A 20,310-nucleotide genomic window follows, 5' to 3' on the forward strand; every position below is an offset into this window, starting at 1 on the left:
TAAAAATTAAAAAAAAAGATACCAGTTCTGTACAAATACACCAACACACAACAGTCAATACAACACTATATATATGAATAGTTAATATATATAAATGCATGCCAAATGTATAAATGCATCATAAATATATACATAACTCACAAATATACCCTGTCATATATCTATACACTTACATACATGTCTAATATATGTATGCACATGCATAAAAACATGTGCTATTATATATACATAAGCACAAACAAATATATACAAAACAATGTAAATGAATCTATGTCATATATAACATATACATATACAAATATATGTCATACAAAGCAATGCAAATACATATTATGTATGCATGCATATACACATGTATACATATGCATAAAGCAGTATGCATATACATATAGTTTGATAAATATATACAAATATATGTCATGGCATGTATGAAAAATATATTATATTCACATATATGTCATATACATGCAAAGTATATATTATATAGTGTATGTTCTGCATACATATATGCTATGTATATTGTGTATGCATGACATATACAGGTACATAAATATATCACCTATACATGTATCATCATGTGCACATGATTGAAAACATTATCTTCATGTTTTTTTGTTTTTTCTTCGAAAAGATTTATTTATGTTATATGTATGAATATTTTGCCTGCATGTATGCTGTGCATTACATGTGGGCTTGGTGCCAGATAGTGCATCAGATCTCTTGGAAATGGAATTACCATGTAGCATCTGGAACTGAACCCAGTACTTCTGTAACAAGTACTCTTAACTGATGAGCCATGTCTCCAGCACAGTTTAATTTTTTTGTTTTTGAAATAAGGTCTCACTGTACAGCCCTGGCTTGCCTGGACCTCACAGAGATCCTCCATCCACTGCCTCTAAGTACTCCACCATACAAGCCACCCTCCCTTTTTTTTTTTTTCTTTTATTTTTGGAGCTGGGGACTGAACCCAGGGCCTTGCGCTTGCTAGGCAAGCGCTCTACCACTGAGCTAAATCCCCAACCCCCTCCCCCTTTTTTTTAATTTAAAAAAAAGTATTACATTTTAGTTTATTTAGTGTTTTTGAGATAGGGTGAGTGCCATGATGTGGAGGTCACAGTACAATTTGTCTCTCCTTCCACCATATGGGTACCAGGAATCAAACTCAAGTCATCAGGCTTAGTAACAAGGAACCAGTACACTTACCTTTCACCTACTGAATCCTTTTACCAGCTCTCTATCTATATCTATCTACCTATCTCCCCCCTCCCACTGGCTCTGTGTGTGTGTATACACATATATACATATGTGAATGTCAGAGGACAATTTGTAAGAGTCTGTTCTCTACTTCTACCATGTGGTTTCAAGAGTGTCATCAGGCTTGATGGGAAGTACATTTACTGCTGTATCATCTTGCCAACCTCAAGTTTCATATTGGCAGCAGCACTAAGTGACAGAGCCCAAAGTACTGTTTGAATAAATATGTAATGACTAAAAGGCCATGAGAAGAGGTAGGTCAAAAACCTATAAACACAGGCTCCTACTTAACAGATGGCGTGACATTACCACACACTAAGGAGTCCATGGAGACAGACCTTTCATTCGATTAAGAATTCAGAATAAATGCAAAAGTACCTGCAACATGCCTTGGCAGTTTCTCCAATAAAGATTTAAACACACATTCTCACCATATGAACCAGCAATTGTTCTCTAATGCATTTGTCCAAAAGGAAGGAGGGCTGTGACTGAAACCACATGACACTTGCAGGAGCTTTATAATTACCCAAATCTGGAAACAAACAAACAGCGAAGGGAGAGTAACTATTGCACAACACCTGAGATAGCCCTCCAGGACAGGATGTTACACTGACGAAAAAACACTAGTGCCCAAAGGTCACACTGGTGACATTCCATGAAATTCCATTTAGAACAGAGCCATGGTGTGCAAGTTGCAGACAGGGTAGAAGAGAACTCAATGGTCCCTAGTGCCAAGAAAATCAGTGGTTGTGATAATGGTTGCACAAAAGTACATATGTGACAAGGTGGCCCAAGTCAATTTGGGTGATACAGAACTATTTGGGGAAGACATTGAATGTGTTGTTACCTTGTTTATGCTAGTGATATCATGGGGTATGCTCAAAAATATTCAGTAAGCATTAAATGTAGGCACCTGCTCCTTGTACATCATTTCAGGTACTTAAGTCAGTTATGGCAAAAATATTAAATGGAAAGTTCCAGATGTTAAAAAAAAAACTCAGAGGACTGGAGAGATGGCTCAGCAGTTAAGAGCATTGACTGCTCTTCCAGAGGTCCTGAGTTCAATTCCCAGCAACCACCGGTTGGCTCACAACAATCTGTAATGGGGCCTGATACCCTCTTCTGGTGTGTCTGAAGACAGCTACAATGTACTCGTATACATAAAATAAATAAATAAATAAATTGTTAAGAAAAGAAAACTCACAAGTAGTTTTAAGTTGGGTACTTTTTCTAAGTAATGGGATGAAATTTTACTGTTCTTCCTATAATCTGAATGATGCCCTCATTTGATATCCACATTTGTATTTGTTTCCCTCCCATTAGACATTTAGTAGTCATCTTTGTTATATCAGTTTTCACTTAATGCTTGTGAGGTTGTCAAATGCCTCTTTTGAGGGAAAACTTGCAAGTCCATCAAGTATGTGGAAAACACTGTATGTATAAGGTTCAGTACTATCCATGCTTTCAGAGTTACACTGAGGCTCTGAGGACACAGCCTCATGGATTCAGGAACCAAAGTATGAGTCGTTCTTTGTATATCAGTTGTACAGAAAACAACCGATAACTATATAAATGCAGTGTCACCCTGGTTTGGATATTGGGCCATGGTGATTTAAGATATAATCATAGTCAGAAACTGGATTCAGGATTTCCAAGACATCTGAGATTACAAACGCATCCCGCTTACATCCTCACGCTTATGTAGCGAGCAGTATTCTTGCAACATGCTGTGGATGTGTGTATCTGACTCAGAATAACACAGTCTAATGTAGCCTAAAGTAATAACAAATTATTTACACCTGCATGCCAGGTGATGTGTATAGAATATGGGGATGGTTCATTTTATGTTTCTAGATGCTAAGGAATGTCCAGATGTTGCCCGCTAGTAAAACATTATTTTGGTTGTGTCTGTGAAGGCATTTACAGGAGAGATTAGCATTTGAACAGGACAGTTTAAAGATCTGCTCACTTCTGTGGGCTGGCATCCTCTAGCCACTGCAAGTCTGACAAAGGGGTGAGGGAGGGCAGATCCTATTAGTTCTCAAGCCAGGAAGCCCATCTCCTGTCGTCCACATCTTGGAGTTCCAGGCTCATGGTTACTTGGAGGGGCTGCATCAGCCCCTAGCCTCTGGTCCAAGCTGAATCACACCACCTGACCCTCCAGGTCTCTGGATCACAGATACCAAAAGTGACCCTTACCAATATCCGTAATCACTTTCCTGGAGATCAGGTTGTGCCTTCCTCTAAGTTATTCCGTATTGTGTAAAGGTGTTTTGTTGGTTTGGTTTGGTTTTATAAGCAGTTTTTGACTCTGGATTGAGGGTGGAGGATGATTGTGGCCTGAGTGAATGCACAAACACCACCATCTGTCTGATACCTCCGATGTAACACAGATTCATAAATTAATTATTCCTGGGAGTAGAAAAAGTCATTTTATAAATTTATGAGGGTGAATTTGGACTGTAGGTGATTTAAAATCATATGAGAACCAGGTCTATGAACTTACCCAATGTGTCAGACAGCAGAAAGGATGTAACTCCCTCACTATCTGATAAAGTGGTAGACACCTAGCACTGTGATGACACAGCTCTACCAGTCTGACTCCTAGTGTGTGGGTGAAAGATCAACAGGCAGAGAACTCCCATTTTTCTGCAGGGTTCCAGCGTGGCTCGGTCCCTCACTACTGATACAGCCTATCCGACTGCTATCCCCTGGTCTACCTGCTTCCCCATGTGGACCTGAATCCACGCTTCCTTCTCTGGATCTGGTTTTGCTCTTTCACCTCTGCAGCTGGTTGTGTCTTCACTCTCAACCCTGATTTTCCTGTAGGCTTATTTCTACAGCAACACATTCCTTACTGTAGCTGAGTTATATTCCTTATTCTAACAATACAAACTCTATTGAATTTCTCTCAGCCCATTTTAAACTATTGTGGGCTTTTGCTTTTTTTTTTCTTTAGTACTGAGGAAATATTAGATTAAGAGCCTGATACATGCTAGATAAGGGAACTATCACAAGCTGTGCATAGTGGTGCACACTTTTAATCCCAGCACTCAGGAGACAGAGACAATCTCTGTGAGTTTGAGGCCAGTCTGGTCTTAGTGACTTCCAAGACAGCTACATAGAGATCTTATCTCAAAATCAAATCAAATAAATAGGAACCCTACTGAAGAGCCCTAGCTTTTCTAGTGTATGGAAGTCTGTGAGACAGTGGTTTGAACAAGAAATACCTCTCAGAGGACAGATTTTTGAACACATAAGTAGTTTTCCCTACATATATGTCTGTGTTAAACAACTGGCTGGCAAGCACCAGTCATGCATCCAGTTGGTGGCACTGTTTGAGGAGTTTTAGGAGGTGGGGGCCTTGATGATGCAAGTATACCACAAAAGGGTGGCCTTTGAAAGTATGTAGCCTCACCCTGCTTCTGCCTCTCACTGCTTCCTGTCTGAGTTTAAAGATATGACCACTCAGTTTCCTGCTGCTCCTATACTGCCTGCTGCTTTGCTTCCTTGTCTCGCCCCCCACCATACATTTCAGGCTCAATGAGATACATTGTCTCAAAAAATAAGGTTGAGTGCAATAGAAGACACTAGATGTTGATCTCTGGCCTCCACACATGCGTATAGTCAGGCAAGCACAGCCTCTTGCTCACACACAAACGTGCGAACAAATAATCACAAACTTAGCTGTTGAAATAACAGTCTTTTAGGATATTGCTATTCTGGAGGCCACAGTCTTGCACAGCTCAGACTACATGGCTGTAGAATTGCCTCTGGAGACTGCAGGGTAAATTTGTTTTTTTGCTTCTTCTAACTTCTAGGAGACTCCTGTGCTCCAGATCTGAGGCCCCTTCCATTGATCGTACCCTTCTGCTCCTTGTGTCTGTCTTCTGATTTCTTCCTCTGACTGACCTTTCTGCCTCCTTCTTGTGAGACTCTACGATTATTTGAGGTTTCTGAAGATAGTTCAGGGTCATCCTCCTGCCACAACTCTCAGTTCTAAGCACTAAGATGTAGGTGGATCTTTTTATAGGGCCTTTATTATATATAAAGTCTTATCTCTATAGGAGTTTCCTGTTTTAAATGAGATTATATTTCTCCCTTTCCTCCCATTTTTTATATCAAAATATACTATAGGTAGGGCTGGGGAGATGGCTCAGTGATTAAGAGCACTCACTGGCTGTTCTTCCAGAGGTTCCAGCTTTGGTATGTACCACAGATGTCCTCTGATAAAGTACCTAGAAATTTACTGTACTAATAGTTATATCTTCTTTGAGTCCTATCCTGTCCATATGGCTCTGTCATAACTTAATACAGCACACTGATCACTAGATATATACATTGGTGCCCTTTTACTACAGCTTTACACATGAGTGTGAGCTGTGCTCTCAGGAGGGACATTGACATGGTTCAAGTGGAACATGAGAGGGTCTCAGCACCATTGCCAGGAGGTATAATCAAAGCCTCGCCTCGGGGACGTCACCCCACCACCCTTGTGAGGAAGGCTGTTACAACACAACAACAACACAACAACAACACAACAAACAACAACAACAAGTGACCAGGTACTGGTGAGAGTGTAAGGAGAAGAAACCTAGCACACGGTTGGTGGGTGTAGAAGGCACAAACTCACAGGTAAACACTAGGGAAACCAAGAATGTTAAAGACACAGGCTTGTCTCTTCAGTGGAAGGGAAACATATGCCAGCAGCCCCCACTCCCCGCCCCGAGGCTGGGAGTGATGTTGCTAATAGCCTGATACACTGTGTTATCTGTAGAGCGTTCCACACCTACATTGTTATATTTATCCCAGACTCTCCCTCCCTATACCTTTATATTGAGCCCTGCATTTTAGTCAAGAGGACAATCTTTATGGCAGATGTCATGCATACTTTATACCTGGTGACCTCTATGCTATCTATTCAACCTTAAGCTATAGATCCAGTCACCTTCACGGTGGAGGCCACATCACACCTTAAGCTTTATTACACACGTGGGATCGAGATTGTTGCTTCCAGGAAATTCGTTTTCCCAAAAAGTGTACTGTCCTTAAATGTGTCCAAAGTAAACTGTCCAGAGACAGTCTCTAAAAGTTTCAACCCACCAGACTAAGTTGTGCTGAGCAGGATTTCCTTCTTGCCTCTCTCTCAGTTCATTTTTCTGCCAGCTGTAAGAATTTGCAGGGAGCCACACACAGGTGGAGAAAAAAATACGTGCAGTCATTATGGAAAATTGCATGCAGAGCAGAGTATGGAGTCATACGCCTTTAATCCCAGCACCCAGGAAGCAGAGGCTGGAGAGCGCAATGAATCGGAGGCCAATCTGGTCTACATGGCAGTTACAGTCCAGCCACAGTTACATAGAAAGACTGGTTTCAGATAAAATTGTATGCATATACATTATAAAAAGATAAATAAAAATGGAATTACCAAATGACTTAGTAAGCCCATTTCAGGGTATATAACCAAAAGCCATGCAGTCAGCTCCATCATAGAAATCACTTCTCTTGGGGCTCAGTAGCACTTTATTTGCTGCTCTTCCAGGGGACCTAAGTTCAGTTTCCAGCATCTACATCTGGCAGTTCACAAAAACCTGTAATTCCAGTGTCAGGGGAGTGTGTTGCCTCTTCTGGCCTCTCAGGGTACCTATATGCATGTGTTCACACATACACACATAAATAAAAAAGCAAATGTTTTGAAAAGAAAGAGAAATACCTGTGTTCATTGCAGCACTATATAAGCTATGGGAAAAACTAATGCCCACCAGTAGATGAGTGCATCAAGACACTATTGAACTGTTTGTTTGTTTGTTTGTTTGTTTGTTTGTTTGTTTGTTTTTCAAGACAGGGTTCCTCTGTGTAGCTTTGGCTGTCCTAGAACTCACTCTATAGACCAGGCTGGCCTCAACTCCAAGATCTGCCTGCCTCTGCTTCTTGGCACCACTGCTCAGCACTCAGTGTTCAACTTTTAAAAAGAGGATCCTGCCATATGAGAGAACCTAGAGGTCACTACACAAAGTGAAGTAAGCCAGACACAGAGAGAAATTCTGTGAGCACAAACCATTGCCACAAATCAGTGGCCCACGTTCCTTTTGCTCCTCTAGATAGAAGCTGGAGAGATCTAGGGGAAACTTTTCAAGAGCTGGTGTCTGGAAGCTTTCACTTCCTCTGATGTCTGACAGTAGTGAGCAGTGGGCACACAGAGGACGCAGCAGGTAGAGAGATCTCCAGCGTTCTGTGCTGACCTCAGGTAGGAGACTGAAACCTTTTGTCTGATACTTTGACAGTTTTCTTGGACCTTTTGGGCCACTGAGCCGAAAGATTCTCTTTTTATTCAGCCTTCCAGCCTTCTTTAGGTGGCTCCAGTTGCCGTCCAACTGGTGAGCTGCAACCTTAGCCGACATTCTCTACACCTCAATGGTGGCTGTTGCTATGGTTGAGCATACCATACTCAGCATCTGGGAGGCTACTTCACTAAGGCTTATGGTACCAACTGTCTCCGATAGCCCTGGCTGAGGCTGGCCTTTAGAAGCCACGGCAATCAGTGACAATTTTTACACACTTGTCTTGAGATGTTGGTGGAATATGCAAGATGGCTGGCCTTGAATCGGCTCTCCCCTTCCATGGATGGAGCTCAGGTTGTCAGGCAAGTGTCTTTACGAACTGACTCATTTTACCATCCCACCACCTAAGTCCTAAAAGGCCACCCTCCAGAGTTGAATGCTTCAATATATAAGTTTCTGAGACTTAAGGAACCTCCCTCCAGGGATACAATGTTTTAACTCTGAGGAAATTACTACACCATAGCCACTCAAGTTGTGCCCAACTACCTGTCCACTAGAGCTGTCAAAGTCATACAATAAGACCAGCCATTGTGGTCTTTGAATGAAAATGCCCTCGTGTTTGACAGCTTGGTCCCAAGTACATGCAACTGTTTGGGAAGGATTAGGAAATGTGCCCTTGTTAGAAAAGCTGTGTCACTGGGAGCTTTGAGATTCATGACATTCTTCATGACCTCCTGCCTCCTACTTGTGAATCTAAATGTGAGCGCTAGGCTGCTGCTCTAGCTACCTGCTTCCATGCTTCCTTTAACCCTCATAAACCTCATCTTCTGGAACCTTAAGCCCAACTAAACCCTCTTTTGCACTTTCCTTGGGATGGGAAGCCCTTGGTCCTACCAAGGTTGAACCCCCCAGTGTAGGGGATTGGTGGGGGTAAGAGGGGGTAGATGGGGGGGAATACCATAATAGAAGGGGAGGGGTTAGGGGGCTTATGGACAGGAAACCAGGAAAGGGAATAACATTTGAAATGTAAATAAGAAATACCCAATTTTTAAAAAGAGAGAAAAAAAGAAAATAAAGTTTCCTCGGTCATAGTGGGTTTTTTTAATTGGTTATTTTATTTATTACATTTCAAATGTTGTCCCCCTTCCTGGTTTCCTCTCCACAAATCCCCCATACTCTCTCACTCCCTCTGCCTCTGTGAGGGTGCTCCCTCCCCCACCTCACTGCCTTAGCATCCCCCTACATGGGGCATTGAGCCTCCACAGGACCAAGGGCCTCCCCTCTCATTGACGTCAGACAAGGCCATCCTCTGCTGCATATGCAGCAGGAGCCATGGTTCCCTCCATGTATACTCTTTGGTTGGTGGTTTAGCCCCTGGGAGCTTTGGGGGGTCTGGTTAGTTGATATTGTTGTTCTTCCTATGGGGTTGCAAACTCCTTCTGCTCCTTCAGTCCTTCCCCTAACACTTCCATTGGGGTCCGTGTTCAGTCCAGTGGTTGACTGTGAGCATCCACATATATATATAGGTCAGGCGCTGGCAGAGCCTCTCGGGAGACAGCTATACCAGGCTTCTGTCAGCAAGTGATTCTCAGCATCAGCAGTAGTGACTGGGTCTGGTGTCTGCAGACGGATCCCTGAGTGGGGCAGTCTCTGGATGGCCTTTCCTTCAGTCTCTGCTCCACTCTTTGTTCCTGCACTTCCTTTAGACAGGAGCAATTCTGGGATAAAACGTTTGAGATGGGTGGGTGTCCCCATCTCCCAACCAGGGGCCATGCCTAACCACCTCTGGACATGGTTTCTACAGGTTCTATCTCCCCTGTGTTGGGTATTTTGACTAATCTCAACCCTGTTGGGTCCTGAGAACCTCTTGCTTCCCTGGCACCTGGGACTTGCTAGTGGCTACCCCCAGTTCCCCATCCCCCACAGCTATGCACCTCCATTCAATTTCCTGACCCTCTGTACTCCTCCCCCAACCCTGTCTCCTCCCACACCTGACCCCTTTTCTCTCCTCCTCCTCTTTTCTCCCTCCCTCCCTCCCTCTACCTCCCATGATTATTTTGTTTCCTCTTCTAAGTAGGACTGAAGCATCCACACTTTGGTCTTCTTTCTTTTTGAGCTTCTTATGATCTGTGAGTTGTATCATGGATATTCAGAGCTTTTGGGCTAATATCCACTTATCAGTGAGTGCATACCATGTGTGTTCTTTTGTGACTGGATTACCTCACTCAGGATGATATTTTCTAGTGCCATCCATTTGCCTATGAATTTCATGAAGTGTTTTTATCACAGCAATAGAAAGAAACTAATATATAAGTTGATGCCCCAAATGACAGACCTGACTATGTGGGTTTGGGGGATGGGGAGCTTGTTTGTTTCTGGATGGATGTGGAAGATTTTTGAGACTTTGGCTAAGAAAGCAGGTAAGCTTAATGGGCAATCTCAGGAGCAACTTGGAAGACATAAGTAGATTTATGGGACTTGTGGACTGTGGAGGCCCAGCTCAAAAGCTGCTTTAGAGAGAAGCAAGGGGGGTTGGGGATTTAGCTCAGTGGTAGAGCACTTGCCTAGCAAACGCAAGGCCCTGGGTTCGGTCCCCAGCTCTGGAAAAAAAAAAAAAGAAAAAGAAAAAAAAAAGAAAAAAGAGAGAAGCAAGGACTTTAACAGCAACACAGCTAGAGAAATTCCTGTGTACTTTGGTAAATAATCTGGCTTCCTTCTTGCCCTGTCCTAAGGATTTTCCAGAGGCTAAATTGGAAAGTAATAGACTCATTTCTTTATGGAGGTTTTCAGACAGCTTACTACTGACTCTGTTGAATGTTTATTCGTGATCATGCTCCTGTAGTTCTGCAATGAAAAAGAGCAAGGTGGGCAGAGAGAAAGGGGCTGTAAGATGATACAGTGGTTAAGAGCACTGACAGCTCTCCCAGAGACAGCACAAGGCAGCTCACGCCCAACTGGACTCCAGTTCCAGGGGATCCAGTGCCCTCTTCTGGCCTCTGTGGGTGCTACATGTGTGTGATACACAGACATATACAAGCAAAACACCCATCCATATAAAATAAGAACTTAAAAAAATTTTTTTTTAAAAAGGAAACACAAAATGTACAGTTTGAAGAGCAAAAGAGTACCAGGAAATTGAATGTTGGAGCCAAAGCCTGTGCTGAAAGAGATCCTGAAATTACGGTGAGGCCTGATCTACTTTGGAATTAAGGGAAAGGCATCCTTAGAGCCATACCCTACCTAGTTAAGCTTCCAACTTGTGAAATGGATAGGTCTAGAGAAATTTTTGTTCCTAAAAAACAACAAAAACACCAAAGCTGTTACAAATGAGACTCAAGGGTGCCAGGCTTCACCCAAGCTCTGGTGGTTGAACAGAGTCATCCATGTGGTTCTGACTTTAGAGTCATGAAAGATACACAAATAAAGGGGTTGTGGACTCTGTTGTTGTAAGAAATATAAAAAATAAAACAGTCTTTTTATCCCCCACCAGGTCCATCACCGCAGTGCCCCAAGATATCTGTTAGATATCTTGTCTGAATCAGCAAAGCGTCTCACCCGCTCTACTCCATCCCATATCACACTGCCGAAGGCCTCGCTCTGAGCCTGGCAGCAACCTCTCTACCCATCCAGTTCCCAAGGCAGGTCTCCATGCCAGAAACACACATCCCAACTCCATGGCGGCCCAGACCAGCCGCTGCACACTCTCTTAAATCTGCACATGAAAGAACACACAACACACTAAACTTTGGTCCAATTGGTAAGATATAATGGCCCACCTAAACATGCAAAGCCCTGTACACATTCATCCCTTAAGAACATTTATAACAACCTGTAAGGGTACAGCATGAAATTTTAACATCAGCTTCCATGTTGTCTCTGCCGAAGCTTCTCTTCCCCCACCCCTCTTCCGTTCCTGTCTCCTCCTCTTCCTTCAAACTTTTCTCCTGCCTATCCCACAAGACTCTTCCCCAGAGGTTAAGGAGAGCTGTTGAGGTCAGGCAATGTGTGGCAGGGAACTCCCTTGCAAAGGCCCTTAGAGATCAAGAACTCCTTAGAGGCCATGGTGTGAATTGGAATTGTACTGGAGATGCCAAGATGTTGTTTAGGGCCATGGGATATCTGCCAAGGAGAGTTGCAGACAAGGAGTGGAACCAGCCCAAGAGAGGGAAGTGTATTATAGTCAGCAAAGCTGGAACAGCCGTCTAATCTCTTTGACATCAGACACAGAGCTACAGGATTTAGGGTTTGCACCTCTGGATTTGATATGTTTGTTTGTTGTTTGAGACAGGGTTTCTCTGTGCAGTTTTGGTTATCCTGGAACTTTCTCTGTAGACCAGGCTAGCGTCAAATTTAGAGATCCCCCTGCCTTTGCATCCTGAGTGCTAGGTTTGCCACAACAACCCTACTACCCTGGTGGATTTTAATCTTGCTTTGGCCCAATATTTACCCCATTATGCCCACATTCCTCCATTTTGGAATAATAATATGTAGTCTGTGCCACTGTGTGTTAGAATTATGTAATTTGCTTTTTTATTTCACTAGGGATTACAGTTAGGAAGAGACATTGGGCTCTGGACTTTCAAACAATGTTGAGACTGAGGAACTATGGAGCCCTTTGAAGTTGGACTAAATCCATTTTCCATTATGATATTGCCATAAGCCTGTAGAGTGTGGTGGTTTGAATAAGAATGACTCTGATATGCTCATGTATTTAAATGTTTGATCTGCAGTTGGTAAGTACTGTTTGGGAAGGATTAGGATGCCATTGTGGTGGTTTGAATATGCTTGGCCCAGGGAATCGCACTATTAGGAGGTATACTCTTGTTGGAGTACATGTGGCCTTGTTGGATGAAGTGTGTCACTGTAGGGGGGAAGGCTTGGAGATCTTCCTCCTAGCAGCCAGGAAGCTAGTCTATTCCTAATTTTATTTGGATGAAGATGTAAACCTCTTAGCTCCTCCAGCACCATGTCTGTCTGGACACTGCCATGCTTTCAGCCACGATGATAATGGACTGAACCTCTGAACCTGTAAGCCAGCCCTAATGAAATGTTATCCTTTATAAGGGATGCCTTGGTCATAGCGTCTTTTCACAGCAAAGGAAACCCTAACAAAGACAGCCATCATGGTAGGAAAGAATGGCAGTAGGCAGACATGGTGAGTTGAGAGCTCACATCTTAAATTGTGAGCAGGAAGTGGAAAGAGACAGGTCAAATTGAGAGTGTTGCATGGCCTTTGAAACCTCTAAGTCAGTCCCCAGTGACATAGTTCTTCCAGCAAGGTCATACCTCCTAAGCTTAACCAAATAACACTACCAAGTGGAGATCGAGTATTCAAATACTTGACAATATGGGGGACATCTCATTCAAACTACCACATGTACTAATACTATTTTTATACCTTGACTTCAACAAAATTTTAATCACTTAAAAAGACTAGCCAATTAAGAGTGTGTTTGGCAGCCATTCCATGTGTGGGAACAGATGGCCAGAGCACAAGTGCCCCATACTGCTTCACCTGCTTTGGAATATAGGACCATCAAGGAGCAATCACTGCATTGAACTTCAGAGCACATAGCACTCTGGGAAGATGTGCACAGGCTTCTGCTCAAAGTCACCTGAGGTAATTAGACAAGTGGAGAAGATAAACAAAGCAGGGAATCAATCAAAGACAAGGCAGGAGCTCTGGAGTCATGCTAGGCTCTACTAAGGCTATACCTACTGTCACTTGCTTCTCCCTAACAGCACACCTAGGATGTTAATAGGACTGCCACCTTTTAAAAAGAAGAAAGCTCAGAAAAAGAGTTAAGCAAGAGACTGCATAGCTGGAACACAAAGCAGACACAATAGCTCCAGGGCCTGGCATTTCACTCAAGATACATCTCTGTGAACCCATCAAAAACCTGCATTCAATTTCTAGCAATAGAGATGAGGCTTTGTCTCAAAGATGCCCATAAAACAGTTTTTTGTTTACTCTGAGGGGGACGGGAGAAATGCTATAAAACATACTGATTGTCTTTAGACAATATTGGAAATAGCACTTCACTTAAGTACTTTCTGATAGTTAAACATCGGGTGGCAGAGTCTGCCAAAGAATGAGGACATTTTATTTAAAATTACACTGGTATAAGACCATCAAAGTATCTTTAACATTTTCATTAAATTGAGATACAGAAGAGGTAGGGCAGTAAATCTCTTATGATTCAAGGAGTTCATGTAAGAGTCAAGGCTAGAAGCAGCATTGGTTGCTAAAATAGTCACTAGCTGCTGAAATCTAGAAATATTCAAGACTTTGGGGAAAATAATTTTGTGTGTGCCCAGGCCATGTGGTAGGCCGATGGTGACTGAGCAAGGTCTTAGTGGCTCAGATCTCCTGAGGTCCTAGTTATGCATACATGAGGTGGACAGAGCCAGGCATGGCACTCTTCGAGATGTGATTCAAGGGCAAGTAGGTTAGTGGCTAAGACAATGACCACTAGTAAAGAGTGTGTTGTTCACTGTTCCAAGAGGCCACAGTGGCACAGGGCAGTATGGAAATGGACAGGGTGGCAGGGAACAGAGGGAGGGACTAAGCTGCTTCTCATCATAGTTTCTTAGGAAGGAATGTAACCCACCGGTCAGTTCTAGAGTCTTGAACTACCCTGGTGCAGGTGGAAATAGAGGCCCTGAGAGTGAGATCCCAGGGGAGAGTCTGTCCCAGTGGTGGTAAGTAATAATGGTCTAGAAACAGGCTAAGTCTGAGAGAATGTGGGACACTCAAGGTCATCACAGGCCACTGGCCAGAGCATTTGACCCAGAAGGAGGAGGAGGAAGAAAAAGAAAAGGAAGGGGAGAAGGAGGAGGAGGAGGAAGAGGAGGAGGAGGAGGAAGAGGAGGAGGAAGAGGAGGAGGAAGAGGAAGAGGAGGAGGAAGAGGAAGAGGAAGAGGAGGAGGAGGAAGAAAAAGAGAAGGAAGGGGAGAAGGAGGAGGAGGAGGAAAAGGAGGAGGAAGAGGAGGAGGAAGAGGAAGAGGAAGAGGAAGAGGAAGAGGAGGAGGAAGAGGAGGAGGAAGAGGAGGAGGAGGAAGAAAAAGAGAAGGAAGGGGAGAAGGAGGAGGAGGAGGAGGAAGAGGAGGAGGAGGAGGAAGACGAGGAGGAAGAGGAGGAGGAAGAGGAGGAGGAAGAGGAGGAGGAAGAGGAGGAGGAGGAAGAAAAAGAGAAGGAAGGGGAGGAGGAAGAGGAGGAGGAAGAGGAGGAGGAAGAGGAGGAGGAAGAGGAGGAGGAGGAAGGGGAGAAGGAGGAAGAGGAGGAGGAGGAGGAGGAGGAGGGAAGAGAAAGAGGAAAAAAGACAGGTTAATCTGATATTAAAGAGTTGGGGGGGGGGTGGGCTTGAAAGATGGCTCAGCGGTTAAGAGCACTGACTGCTCTTCCAGAGGTCCTGAGTTCAATTCCCAGCAACCACATGGTGGCTCACAACCATCTGTAATGGGATCTGATGCCCTCTTCTGGTGTGTCTGAAGACAGTGACAGTGTGCTCACATAAAAATAAATAAATCTGGGGTTGGGGATTTAGCTCAGTGGTAGAGCACTTGCCTAGCAAGCGCAAGGCCCTGGGTTTGGTCCCAGCTCTGAAAAAAAAATCTTAAAAAAAAGAGTTGGGGGTTGTCTTGTTAGTCTTGTTAAGGTTACCACTGTTGTTATAGAATTAAAGACTTGGGTGTTATTTTGTTGGGGTTACTACTGCTGTGATAAAACACTATGACTAAAAGCAAGTTGAGACTTGTGATGGTTTGTATATGCTTGGCCCAGATAGTGGCACTATTAGAAAATGTGTGTCACTGTGAAGCATGGCCTTTAGGACCCTCATCCTAGCTGCCGGGAAGCCAGTATGCTGCTAGCAGCCTTCAGATGAAGATGTAGAACTCTCCTCCTTCACCGTGCCTGCCTGGATGCTGCCATGGTCCAGGCTTGATTATAGTAAACTGAACCTTTGAAACTGTAAGCCAGCCTCAATTAAATGTAGTCCTTAAAAGAGTTGCTTTGGTCATGGTGTCTGTTCACAGAAGTAAAACCCTAACTAAGACAAGGAGGAAAGGATTTGTTTGGCTGACACTTCCATATCACTGTACATCCAAAGGACAGGAATTCAAGCAGGGCAGAAACTGATGCAGAGGCCGTGGAAGGGTGATGCTCACTGGCTTTCTCATCATGGTTTGCTTAGCCTGCTTTCTCTTTCTTTCTTTCTTTCTTTCTTTCTTTCTTTCTTTCTTTCTTTCTGTTGTGTATCTAATATCTAATTTTTGTCTTCAATTTATAAATCTGGGTCAATATTTATTATACAAAATAAAAAGAGTTTACCTTTGGTAGTAAAAGAAGAGTGGGTTTTGTAAAACAGGAACAAGGAAGTAGAATCATATGAAAAAGCTGATGGGTTGACAATAGTTTCTTCAGGTCACTAGAAGGGATTTTGCTTTGATTCTGTGTCACAGAGACTGAGATCTTCTGTTTTCTGGAAAAACAAGTCTGTTCTGGTGTCTCCTTCTCGACCATCTCATTTGGATTATGTGGCACTAAGTGTGGGTGAGTTCATGCTGGTTTGGTTTGGTGTGTTGGTATCTAGTGAAGGAATTCAATTCAAGATTCAAGATTCAAGATTCCCATGATTTTTGTTTAACAGATGTAGTTAGTTATATAGACTAATTTAAATTTAAAAAATGTAGGGTAGCCCTGAGAACTTAGCTTAATGACAGAGGAGCACATGGACCTGGGATATCATTCCATTATCATATATACATATAAATTTATGCACTTATAAATCTATATATTAATGTACATGTATATAATGCGTCACACATTTTAAATTAGCCTGCTTTCTTATACAACCCAGGTACCACTCACAATGGGCTGTGCCCACCTCTATCAATCACTAATTAAGAAAATGCCTTAAAGATTGTTTATAGTCCAGTCTTTTGGAGGCATTTTTCCAAGTTGAGGTTCCCTTCTCTCAGATGTCTACATGTTATGTCAAGTTGACATCAAACTAGTCAGTACAGGGGCACATCAGGCATCCTTAGGACCTACCTGTCGAGTGTTACTCTAGATGATAACCTGTTCCTAATTTATTAAAGAGTCCAGCTTAATGCTTGACAGTTTATAGGTGTGGTTAAATCTTAGCAGGTGGTGGTAGCACACACCTTTAATCCCAGCACTTGAAAGGCAGAGGCAGGTGGATCTCTGATTTCAAGGCCAGCCTGGTCTATGGATCAAGTTCCAGGACAGTCAGAGCTGCACAGAGAAATGCTGTCTCAAAAAATAAAATAAGTAAGTAAGTAAGTAGTAAAAATAAAAAAATCTTACTTATGTGAATCTGGTGAGCTTTTAAAACATGTCCACAGGCCCAATGCTTTCCTGAAGTAGAAATTCAGGATTCAATTAAAAAGTGGAAGTGCATTCAATTTAGAAGTCTGAATCTAAGGAGCAGAAGATCCACAAGTACAAAAGTGATTGAGCAAGGAAATTCGGATTACAAGATCTGGGTGTTCTCTCAGTGGGTTGCTTAGCGTAAAGGATGTGCAGCACCAGGTCACAAGCGTCTGAGAAACAGCAGCAGATTCTAGGGATTGCATAACAGGAACCGATCAGGACCCACTAAGTCAAGTGTAGGTGTAAAGTCTCTCAAACTATGGCTACTCAGAATTACGACAGCCTAGTGGCCTTCATACAGAGCTTGCTGTAAGGCTTAATACTTCCCATGACAGGTAACTGCCAGATGGACACAGGAACTCTAGCTGCCTGGATTTGGAGACTCTTATCACCTTTATACAGGTGACAGCTCTCCACAAAAGGACAAGAACATTGTGGTCTGGGAGCCACTGGATGCTTTAACTCAAAGCCGCACACAACACTTTTGCTTGCAGACTTTTGCCAAAGCTTGTTTCACAGCATCCAGGATCACACAACCACTGGAAGAAAGGGAAGTAAAATAGTTTAAGGCCTGGAAGGTGAGAGCAGAAGTGACCCGCCACAGACCTCCACAAAGACCTATATGCACCCACTGTGAGTGCTGAGCCACAGACAGGCCACTTAACAAGGAAAGATAAACCTAGCTAACAAGACCAATATGCTAAAAACTCCTCAGTTAATAGGAAGGGATCCAAACGCTATTCTTGCTGCCAAATGCCATTAATAAACTAACTGGAAAGTCAGGGCCAGGATTGATTTTTTTCAAATTTATAATGAAATACTTCAGACATATAAATGATTAAAAAGATAAAATATGAAGTTCCAATGTGCCGTTCTCTAACCTGAAAATAAAGCATTGACATCAATGGCCATATCTGGCCTCCCTTCCCTGCAGAAGCCTTGAGCCATTCTGTCTATCACTCCCAGCACAGGACTAGCCAGGAGACACCATCTGGACGTGTATAATCGGCATTCCCATTCTGGTTTTGAATGTCAAAATACTGAATTAGAACAATCATCATCATTTGGATAGAACTTCACAGCTTCAAAATTACTTACTACTTTTCATCTTATTTTAACTATTCAATCCCTGTAACAATCGATGATACAGTATGGTGAGACGGCAACACATGTTACCATGTCCCAACCCTGGTTGTCCTCACACTTTTTTTCCATTCCCTAACTTTTATACAACTATTATTTAGACAACTATTGTTTAGGTACTAGGATTGACAATTTTATTATTTATTAATTTCACTTTTGACCCAAAAATCTTTAAAATTTTGTTTACCAGGGCTAGAGCTGGGACTCTGTTGGTACAGTGTTTGTCTAGCATGCCTAAAGCCCTGGACTCTAACCCCAGACTTGTAGGGGTGCATGTCTGTAATCCCAGCTCTCAGGAGATGGGCGCAGAAGGACCAGAAGTTCACGGTCATCTTATGCTCTAGAATGACTTTGAGGCTAGCCTGGGCTACATGAGACTTTGTCTGAGATAGACAGTAGGGAGAATCTTCCATTCTCCTCCTAAGACAATGGTTCTCCCTCTTTGGGGGTTGCATATCAGATATTTACTTGATGACAATAGCAAAATTACAGCTATAAAGTAGCAACAAAATAATTTTATGGTTGGAAGATGAGGACAACATGAGGAACTGTATTGAATCGTCAAAGCATTAGTAGGGTAGAGAAGAGCAGTCCTAGGAACTCAGGTATGCTGGAGAAATCCTAGGCATCCACAAGGGCACCCATGGTAGGGGCATGGATGTGTTTCTGATGAGCTGATTGCTGAGCTTGAGAGGCCCCAGATGAAGCTGATGAAACAGTGACCAACCAGTCTAAGGGCCTACTCAAGTTCTTGTTTCTTTATGCCATTAATCTGTGGGGTTGGCCCTTCCAGCAGAGAGACCTAACCAACAAAGGGACTTAGGAACTCTAGAAGGAGAGATGGCCAGAGCGGCCACACTCTGTTCTCACCTGTTTCCCACATTTGTAAAACAGCAACTGTGATTCCAGGTCTCACCTACATATCCCAGGAAGGGAGAGAGTGAGGATATCCAGCTCTGATGGAAGGTCCAGAGCAGGCCCATACCCTCCTGGATCTGTTCTCTTCCCATGGTATCCTGAGCCCATTGCAAACCATGTCAATATTCTGGGAAAGCCCACATACTTTGGCTGGGGCTTAACCAATCATAAAAACCAAAGGGACCCTTGCATCAGAGGATGGGTTGATTCCTCCCTAACTCCTTACTTGGACAGTAAAGCACAAACAGGAGGACCTGGAGACAGCCTCATTGTCCACCAGGTCACATTAAAGGGAGAATTAAAATTTTCTATGGTTCCTATTGACTTGCTATTGTAAGGACACTTTTACATAAATATAAAGAGACTTATAAACTTCTGGTGCTTAAATATACCTTGCAATTGTGAAAGTAAAATAATTTGCAAATTGAAAATAAAGCAAACTACCAAACTGTTACAGTTCAAATTAGAAATCTTGGTGTGCGGTGATATGCTGATTTGGCTCACACAGCAAAGAGGCACCATCTGCCAATGAACAGTCTCTCCCAGCCCAATGACTACAGCTTTTGCCTTCCACTTCAGGGTTTCCTTAATTTTCAAATGGATAGGTGCAATGTTTCTTAGGAAACCCAAATTGGCTAAGGTGCCAGTTCCTCATGAAGTTGTCCTTGAACAGCCCAGGGAGCTGGAAATACCCTGGAAAAACTGTAACTCCAACAAGAAAATGAAACTGAGGAAGACATGTGGAGCACTGTTCCAATGATGTTCTGGTACAAACACCACTCTTGCTTTGAAGCTGGCCTCAAACTCCTGGGCTCAAGTGATCTTGTGCTAGCCTCCCAGGCATTTGGGGCAACAACCACACCTGACTTCATTTTAACCATTTTAAAATGTGTGGCTCAGTAGCATTGTGTGTAGCCATATTACCTTGCACTCATCCCCATCATACATACATCCCTAGGACAGTTTCCTCTTCCCAAACTGTAATTCTACCTATAAAATACTAACTCCCCAATTTCCCTTCCACCAGTGACAGTCTTTGAACTTGACCAGCCTGGGTATCCTATGAGTGTAATTATGCAGAATTTGACTTTTATGTCTGCTTTTTTAGTAGTTAATATTTAGTAAAGAGCTGCCTTAATCCCCTCATCATGTCTTGGGATTTGCCAGTCTGGTTGCATGTTTCAGAGGTCTCTTCCTGCCTTACATGGAATCATTTCACTACGTATGGACATGCCACATTGCCTGTCCATTCAGCTGTTGATACACACTTGAGTTACCTCCTGCCGTGTTTTCAGTATCAGGAGCAGTGCTGCTACA

Source organism: Rattus norvegicus, chromosome 4 (assembly GCF_021556685.1).
Source record: "Rattus norvegicus strain SHRSP/BbbUtx chromosome 4, alternate assembly SHRSP_T2T, whole genome shotgun sequence".
NCBI classification, from domain to species: Eukaryota; Metazoa; Chordata; class Mammalia; order Rodentia; family Muridae; genus Rattus; species Rattus norvegicus.